The sequence below is a fragment of the Lactuca virosa genome, chromosome 3, assembly GCF_052849685.1.
Source record: "Lactuca virosa cultivar CGN04683 chromosome 3, Lactuca_virosa_CGN04683_v6, whole genome shotgun sequence".
Taxonomy (NCBI): domain Eukaryota; kingdom Viridiplantae; phylum Streptophyta; class Magnoliopsida; order Asterales; family Asteraceae; genus Lactuca; species Lactuca virosa.
The window spans coordinates 142794190-142803496 of NC_136428.1; positions in this window are offsets into that span (position 1 = coordinate 142794190).

The following is a 9307-nucleotide window of genomic DNA, read 5'->3' on the forward strand; positions in this document are numbered from 1 at the left end:
CCAAGTGTTCTTGACTTGGAAACCTCTCTTCATCCACCTTCATCTCAGGGAATAACTCAAGGTGAGTTCATACCCCCACATTTTCATATTTTCTTGAAGTTTTAGGGGAGAATACAACTTAAAATACCAAGAACTTAACTAAACTCAAACATCAGCTTTCAACAGGAAAGTTTAGTTCCATTCACGGACTGTTTTGACCATCTCAAACTTAATCTCTTTCAAAACTGTTTAATATCCAAATAGTTCAGGTTCATACCTTTAAAATGACTACTTGCACATCTCCATACGATTTTAATACATATTATGATAATTTTTACAAAACTGCCTATCATTTCAGAAACGAATTCGGACCAGTCTGTGAATATGAACATTTTCACACAAGTTAGAGACTTCTAAAAATCATAATAACAATTATGAATAAACTAGACACATTTTCTAAACTCTCGGAGTTTACGGATTTAGTTTTTGACTTCGTATTATTTTTCTATGATGTTTTCAAAACAGTGCAGAAAGTTTAAAAACTAGTTACATAGCTTACCATATTAACAACACTTTGTAGTATGTTGAGCAAAGTGCATAACAATAAGTTTCTAAATGTTGGATGCATTCTTGTTAGTTTATCATCATAAACAGAAATTAGTCATTCATGATTAGGTTTTTCCATTCATTTCGAACACATATAATAAACTACAATAAGTATAGTTTATGAATTTTTCGATAAAAGCATACTAGATGAAAAAAGTTTTACTCTCAAAACAAATGGGTTTTTCATATACTACATGATAAACTATAATAGTAATAGTTTATGGATTTCATATCACTAATTTATTTCATAAAAGGTGATTTCACTTCTACCACGGAAGAGGTTTTATACTCAAACTATATGTAAACTAGTTAACGTAAGTTGTGAGACAATTCTTCCATCGTACTCTTAGAGTATGGGTTCAAATTCCTGTAAGTTATAACTAGAGTCTCTTGTAGGGAGAGAGTGATAATTGTGTATAGATCTTTATTGGAATTGACACCCCACACCTCGCTGCTAGCTACAGCCGGACCTGCAGGTCTACGGGTGACAAGAGTCATAGGATCATGACGTATGAGAAACGTTGTTGCAGGTTAATTCTCGTTATAGTATGGTTATAACGACTCACATAGGGAGTTAACAATCTTTCAAGTTTACAGGGAAAATTTTACTTTGAAAAGGGGTTTTATCTATTTAAAACTACAAACACGTTATAAGTACAAAACACACACATATTTCGGTCTTGGGATTTAGGACTACATGACTTTTACAAGGAAAATATTGGATTTTATTTGGAAACACATCACTATTATAAACATTATAAGTACAAAACACACACATATTCTCGGTCTTGGGATTTAAGGCTACATAACTTTTTATAAGGAAAATATTGGATTTTCTTTGGAAACACATTAGTATTATAAACATTATAAGTACAAAACACACACATATTCTTGGTCTTGGGATTTAGGACTACATGACTTTTATAAGGAAAATATTTGATTTTCTTTGGAAACACATCACTATTATAAACATTATAAGTACAAAACACACATATTCTCGGTCTTGGGATTTAAGGCTACATAACTTTTTATAAGGAAAATATTGGATTTTCTTTGGAAACATATTACTATTATAAACATTATAAGTACAAAACACACATATATTCTCGGTCTTGGGATTTAAGGCTACATAACTTTTTATAAGGAAAATAAGGGATTTTTCTTGAAGTTTACATTACAAAGTACCAGGTTTACACAAAATGTCTTTTATTCTATTAAAACTACATTTCATCTAGAATTTTTAGACTTCAGTTGTAATTGCTAAGTGTACATGTTAGAGTTATATATGAATTTAGTCGCAATCGACTTAGAATTGGTGGGCCCGCCTTACTTCCTGTTCCTTGTTTGGTTGTGGACCTAGGATGGACCCATTATATTCGACGATTTATTTAACTTAAATTTTATATAACTTATATACACTGGGTGATTATAGAATGAATATACGGGTCTTTCTAGGGTACATTATTGCATAACATAGGAGCGTTCATTTCACACTTAATAAAGAAAATATTGAATTTTCTGGAATCATACTCTATCGCTTTTACAAGGAAAACGGCGTCTTTCTCAAATAAAACTCTTATGAACTCACCAACTTAATTGTTGACACTCCTTCAAAACTACTTGTATTCTCAAGAAATTAGTGAAACAGGAAATCAACAGCTTTTGAGGATGGGACATTAAATCGTCAAACATTTCATTTTGTCAGCATAGTGTAACTGATTTGAAACATGTAAACACATACTATGGTGTAACTTTTTCAATTATATCTATGATGGTTGTATTTACTTAGAGCACTATTATACTCGTTGCTGTGATACTATACATGAAGTCCTCCACCCCCGGACGTTTCCGCCATCCTTGGTTCGGGGGTGTGACAGCGTGTGGTTAACCGGCACATCGATTGAGGGTAAATATTAAGGGTAACAAGTAATTTGCATGGTTACTTCACACCTTGTTTTGTGATCATCGGCATCCCAGTCACAAAACCTGAAGGGCACACTCGAGATTGAAACATGCCATTGAAAAGTTCAATGAATCTCAAAGAAACTAGGAGTTTCAAAACCATTTAAAACCTAATAACTTATTTCTTTTTTTCATGGTGGAAATTGGTGAATCGTCATTCACCTACCTTCAAATATTTTATAGCTTGGATTACGACATCCCTCTTCTAAGTTATAAAATATTGTGTTGGGTCCTAGACTTAATATTACATTCGGGTGTCTTATTAAGGATTATCTTTATATCTAATCTAAACTTGTCTTTCTTCTTTTCAGATGTCTTCCAACAATGCTGCTTCTGGCTCAAACCCTGTCGGCTCCTTCTCTCTCATGAACCTTTGTGGGAGAGTCATCTTTGATGGATCCAACTTTATGGATTGGATCAGGAACATCAGGATGGTCACTCGGTATGAGGAAAAGGAATATGTCCTCGAAAAGGAGCTTAAGGAACTTGAGTCGTCTGCTACTCCTGAGGAGATCGCTAAATACTAGGCACATGAAAGAGATGCTACCAAAGTGGCATGTATCATGTTGGCCACAATGACAGCCGAGCTCCAAAAGTCCTATGAGGACTACTACCCTTTTGAGATGCACCAGGATTTGATGGACCGCTACCATCAGAGTGCACGTCAAGAGCGGTATGAAATTATCTCCTCCATGATAAAAACCCGGATGAAGGATGGTGAACCCATCACGGGCCACATGCAGAAAATGCAAAGGTATGTGGACTGTTTGCTGAAACTGAATGTGAACTTCCCCGAGGAGTTGGCAATAGACATCATTTTGCACTCTTTACCTTCATGTTATGATCAATTATGTATGACATACCACATGAACAAGGAGGAAGTTACACTCAGCAAACTTCAAGGACTTTTGAAGACCGCGGAAAGTGGTCTTAAAGGTAAGTCGGTTGTTACCACTCCTACTCCTACCGCGGCCCCTGTCTTGGCAATCGGGCAAAGCAAAGGAAAGAAGAGGAAGAGCCCTTCAAAGGGTACCAAGGGGAAGAAGCTTGATGGATCCTCTTCAAGTGGAAACCAAGAAAGGTTTCGTCACTCCGCCAAGATCGGTTTCGTCAAAAAGCAATTATGGGTCTTCCACTTCTGGTAGAACATCCAGAGGCTCAGTGCAAACTCATAAGAAACCTATTTCAAAACCACCTAAGAATGTTTTAAAACCTAAATATCATTGGATGCTCAAATCAATTTCCAATCCATCATTACCATCCTCTGAAGTGATTAGGAATGAGGATTCTAATTTGAAAACATTAAAGGATAAATCAGAGAAAGCGAAAAGGAAACCCAGGACAGTAATGACCTGGGTTCCCAAATCTAAATGATTCCGCTCATTTTGCAGGGACAGTTGCGAAGGAATGTCGTTCGTCCTTGGTACGTCGACAGCGGCTGTTCCCGGCATATGACTGGAGACATCTCCCAATTGAGCGAAATTCAATCTTTTAATGGGGGTTATGTTTCCTTCATGGGCGGAGATGGTGGCAAGATCACTCAAAGAGGAACTGTTACAAATGGAGTGCTAAGCTTTGAGAATGTCAACTTTGCTCCCGAGTTAAAGTACAGCTTGTTGAGTGTTTCCCAAATTTGCGACAAAGGCTATTCTACCCATTTTACCGATAAAGAATGCATGATTCTCAAGCCAGACATTGTCATCCCGGAAGAGTGGATTCTCGTCAAATCTAAGCGGGATGGGAATGCTTACATTATTGACATGAACAACAACATCCCTGAACAAGTCACTTGCCTATTTTCAAAAGTCTCCGAACAAAACGCAATGCTGTGGCACCGACGACTTGGTCATGCTAACGCGAAAAACCTAAATCACCTTGCTAAGAATGAGATGGTCCGAGGCTTACCTGTCAGAGACTTTATTACATTTGAGAAGTGTGTGTCTTGTGCCCAAGGAAAACATCATAGAAAACCACACCTGCCCAAGCAAGTCAACTCAATCAGTCAGGTGTTCCAACTATTGCATATGGACTTATTTGGTCCGGTCAACGTCCTGAGCATCAATAGAAGGTCGTACTGTCTAGTTGTGATCGATGATTTCTCTCGGTTTATGTGGGTCTTCTTCTTATCCAACAAAGCGAGGGTTGCTGATCTGATAAAGAAGTTCATTGTGATGATTGAGAAGCAAACCAACAATCAAGTGAAGGCGCTTCGTACTGACAATGGAACTGAGTTCAAGAATGCAGTTCTTGACCATTTTTGCGCAGAAATGGGGATCGTGCGTCAATACAGCTTTGCTCACACGCCTCAACAAAATGGCGTTGCTGAAAGGAGAAATAGAACTTTAAAAGACGCTGCAAGGACAATGTTATGTGATTCAAAATTACCTGTTTTCTTTTGCGCCGAGGCGATTAACACTGCTTGCTACGTGCAGAATCGTGTTCTAATCAACAAAGCACAGATGAAGACACCGTACGAGATTCTCTATGGACACAAGCCTTCAATCAGCCATTTCCGTGTATTTGGCTGCCCTTGCACCCTTCTTCACTTGGAATACAACCCTAAATTCAATGCCAAAGCCGATGATTGTTACTTTATAGGATATGATGCGCGCACCGCGTATAGGGTTTACAACAAGAAGACGAAACAGATTGTTGAATCCTATGACGTGCGCTGGTTGGAGGAGAATGAAACAGACGCTCGAATGGGTCCTGACTGGCTATTTTATTACACATCGCTTTTCAAATCCTTAAATGTGTCTTCAGATGGTTCGAATGGATCCTCTTCTGGTTTGAAGATTGTTTCTGAAGACGAAGACGAAGAAGTTGTTTACAGACCTCCAACGGTTGAGGGGGAGTCCTCTGCTCCATCTGAGCGGGAGTCCTCTGCTCCACCTGAGGGGGAGTCATCTGATCGACCTACTAGTCCAGAGTCTAAAATTCAAGATGGAACTCCTGATGCTGATGCTACACCTCTTACCCCTATTGAAAGAGAGTTGATGTCTAGAGATGCTTCCGCTGCTAATCCAACTTTTATGAAACTACTCTTTCCTGAAGAAATTGCTAATGAGTTTGTAGCAGATCCATCCAATGTGGATCAATCAGCAAATGATGGAGGTTTCAACATTCACACTCTTCCTGTTTCACTCAATGATATCAGCCAAGACATTCCTTCAAGAATTCAACGCGATCATCCGATCGATAACGTCATTGGCCAGCTGGGTGACGGAGTTAAAACTAGAAGTCAGAGTGGAGATGTAAATGCATGTCTCTATTCTTGCTTTATATCTCAAATAGAGCCCAAGAACGTTGACATGGCTTTGAATGAGCCCAGCTGGGTAGATGCGATGCATGAAGAGCTAAATCAGTTTGAAAAGCTCGGGGTTTGGAAGTTGGTTGAGTTACCGAAGGGCAAAAGGTCTCTTGACACGCGTTGGGTCTATCGTAACAAGCAAGATGATTCTGGTGTAATAGTGCGCAATAAAGCAAGGTTGGTGGTTCGCGGGTTTCGACAAGTTGAGGGTCTTGACTATACTGAGGTGTATGTTCCCGTGGCTCGATTGGAGGCTATTCGTATCTTTCTCGCATATGCTTCCTATATGAACTTCACGGTCTACCAAATGGATGTCAAGACTGCCTTCTTGTATGGCAAGGTGAAGGAAGAAATTTATGTTGACCAACCCCCTGGGTTCGTTAACTCAAAGTTCCCTAATCATGTCTACAAGTTGGACAAGGCGTTGTATGGGTTACATCAAGCTCCTCGAGCATGGTATGCGACTCTAACAAAGCACTTGCTCGAGCATGGATACTCTCGCGGCACTATTGATCAAACTTTATTCATCAAGCATGTTGGTAATGATCAGATACTAGTCCAGATCTATGTTGACGACATTATCTTCGGGTCTACCAGTCCACAACTTTGTAAAGAGTTTGAAGGCGTGATGAAAAAGCGGTTTGAGATGAGTTCACTGGGTGAAATGACCATGTTTCTGGGGCTTCAGGTCAAACAAAATTCAACCGGAATCCTGCTACATCAAGCTAAGTATGTGGAGGATATTCTTGAGAAGTTCGGGTTTGATGACGCAAAACCTGCATCGACACCAATGGCTGAAAGACCCCTGCTGAATCCAGATATTGATGGCGAATCCGTAGATCGGACACACTACAGGTCGATGATCGGATCGTTAATGTATCTTACTGCAAGTCGTCCCGACATCATGTTTGCAGTTTGTCAATGTGCTCGCTATCAGGGTAATCCTAAACTCTCTCATCTTATTGTTGTCAAAAGAATTTGTCGGTATATCAAAGGCAGCCCAAAATTGGGTCTTTGGTATCCGAAAAATTCTGAATTTGATTTATATGCTTTTGTTGACAGTAATTATGGAGGCTGTGAGCTTGACAGTAAATCAACATCAGGAGGGTGCCAATTCCTTGGTGATAGGCTCGTGTCGTGGCAGTGCAAGAAACAGCATATCGTCTCTACCTCAACAGCAGAAGCGGAATACGTTGCTGCATCTGCCTGCTGTTCTCAAGTTATCTGGATCCAACATCAGCTGTTGGACTATGGTTTGAATTATCTAGAAACCCCAATTCACTGTGATAATGAGGCCGCAATTCAAATCACTAAAAATCTGGTCCAACATTCCAAAACCAAGCACATTGATATCAAAATTCACTTTATCAGAGATTGTTATGAGCGCTTGCTCATTAGCCTAGAACAGGTTCCCACTGCCAATAATGTGGCGGATCTGTTCACCAAGCCTTTTAACAATGCTCGATTCGATGTGCTTGTGGGATTTTTAAAAATGATTCGTTTTGAGGATTAAATTTTTTTGTTATTCATTAGGTTAGTTTAAATTTGCCGTTTTAGTGATTTCATTCTCACCCATGCACAAATTTAGGGGGAGAAATAAACAAAAAACAAAAAAAAATGAAAAACATTCAAAAATCCAAAAACATTAAAAAAAATTCAGAAAAATCAAAAATATTGTCGCTTTCAGTTTTGCTTGTTGATATAGTACTGGGAAGTGATATAATCATGTGATAACAGGCAATCTGAATCTGTGTAAGGGACTGAATCTGAATTGTCTAGGCTCTGTGTTCGATGCGCTGGTAGGCACGAGAGATTAAAATGGACTTGACTAGGCATTAATGAACTTAAGGAATCTAGAGACTTGAAAAATCTTGACCTAGATAGATCCATTTAGCCTGACAATACGAAGCTCAGATAGGTTGAGCAGGGAGATATACATGATAATCCACCGGTCACACTAAAATAATCCGTATCTAGAACCGTGGTTTAACTCTTCCTCGATGTACGGACTTTGTCCTTAATTCCGGTATTGATGGGACGACTGGGGAATTCCGATAAAGTAGGTCTGTAGGAAATTATTTTCTTGCTTTCTTTCTGTTAGTCATATGTTGCCTCCTCTGCATGATTAAAATACATCCGACCTGGACTGTAACATATGCAACTCTATTTCTCTACATCTTCTTTCTATGCAATTCTTTCTATCTGTTAGCCATATACTGTCTCCTTTGCGTGACTCACAATCCGACCTGGTACACAGTATATGCACCATTCTACTTCTCAATCCCTCTAAATCTGGTTAGTCATATGTTTCACCCTCTGCGAGATTGGAAGAGATCCGACCTGGGTGTATAGCATATGCATTCTAAATCTGACTTCTCTCATAATAATTGTCTGCTCACCTAAAGTAAGGACTACTTTGAAAGTTCCTGATTATTGGGGTATGTCAGGAAGCGGGAAACATGTTCTAGTACATTTAAAATTGAACAATCACTAGGTTGTCTGTAGATCTCGCTGCTCAATTTAGGTGGACAACAATATCTTTGGTCGTCGTCAGCTGAATGGTCCTTAAGGAATATTATCTAGGATCTTAGGATCACATTGTCTTGTCACTTATAGTATGTCCTAATTTTGTCACAATCTCTCGTGTTTAAGTGGAACACAATACCGGCGATCGACCAGACAAAGATGTGAAGATGAAAGGTACCGACAAGTAGATTAAGGCTGTCTAACAACTTTGATCTCAGTATCACAAGAAGATTTTCAATGAATTTTAAGATAAAATTTTGTCTGTGTTTATTCTTATTTTATTTTATTTTTATTTTTATTTTAATTTTATTTTATTTTTATAATTGTCAAAAATTTAATTTTTAAATCTTTTAATTCTTAAATTTTTAGAAATTAGTTTATTTTATTTTTAGTTTAATTTTTGATTTTACTTTTATTTTAAATATCCTCAAAAGTTTTATTTTTTAAAATTTTTAATCGGGATTTGGACTGTGTGGGAGACAGGTAATCTCGAAGGAAGTATAAAAGGTGGGGCTTACTACCGTAAACCCCTTTTCACCTCCATTTCTCCTTTTTTTATTGCTGCAAACTCCCTTTCTCTCTCTACTCTCTCTCCTCGAAAATTTTTGTGAGTTTCTGCGAAATCAACTAGTCCACTTCGAAGGTATGCTAAAACCGACTGGGGATATGCTACTTGTTCATCGATTCGACTTAAACTGGAGGAGTAATCGGGGTTTAAGTGTTCGTCGGCGTTTACGGTTCTGGGAGGGTTTACGGGTTGGGGAGATTCAAGAACCGTAAACTCATTTTGGCCTTACGACCGTAAACACTTTTTGGCCTTACGACCGTAAACTCACTTTGGGTTTACGACCGTAAACTCCTCTGAGTTTACGACCGTAAACTCAGTTTACGGTCAGATGACCAGTTTGGACCGTAAACTCGATG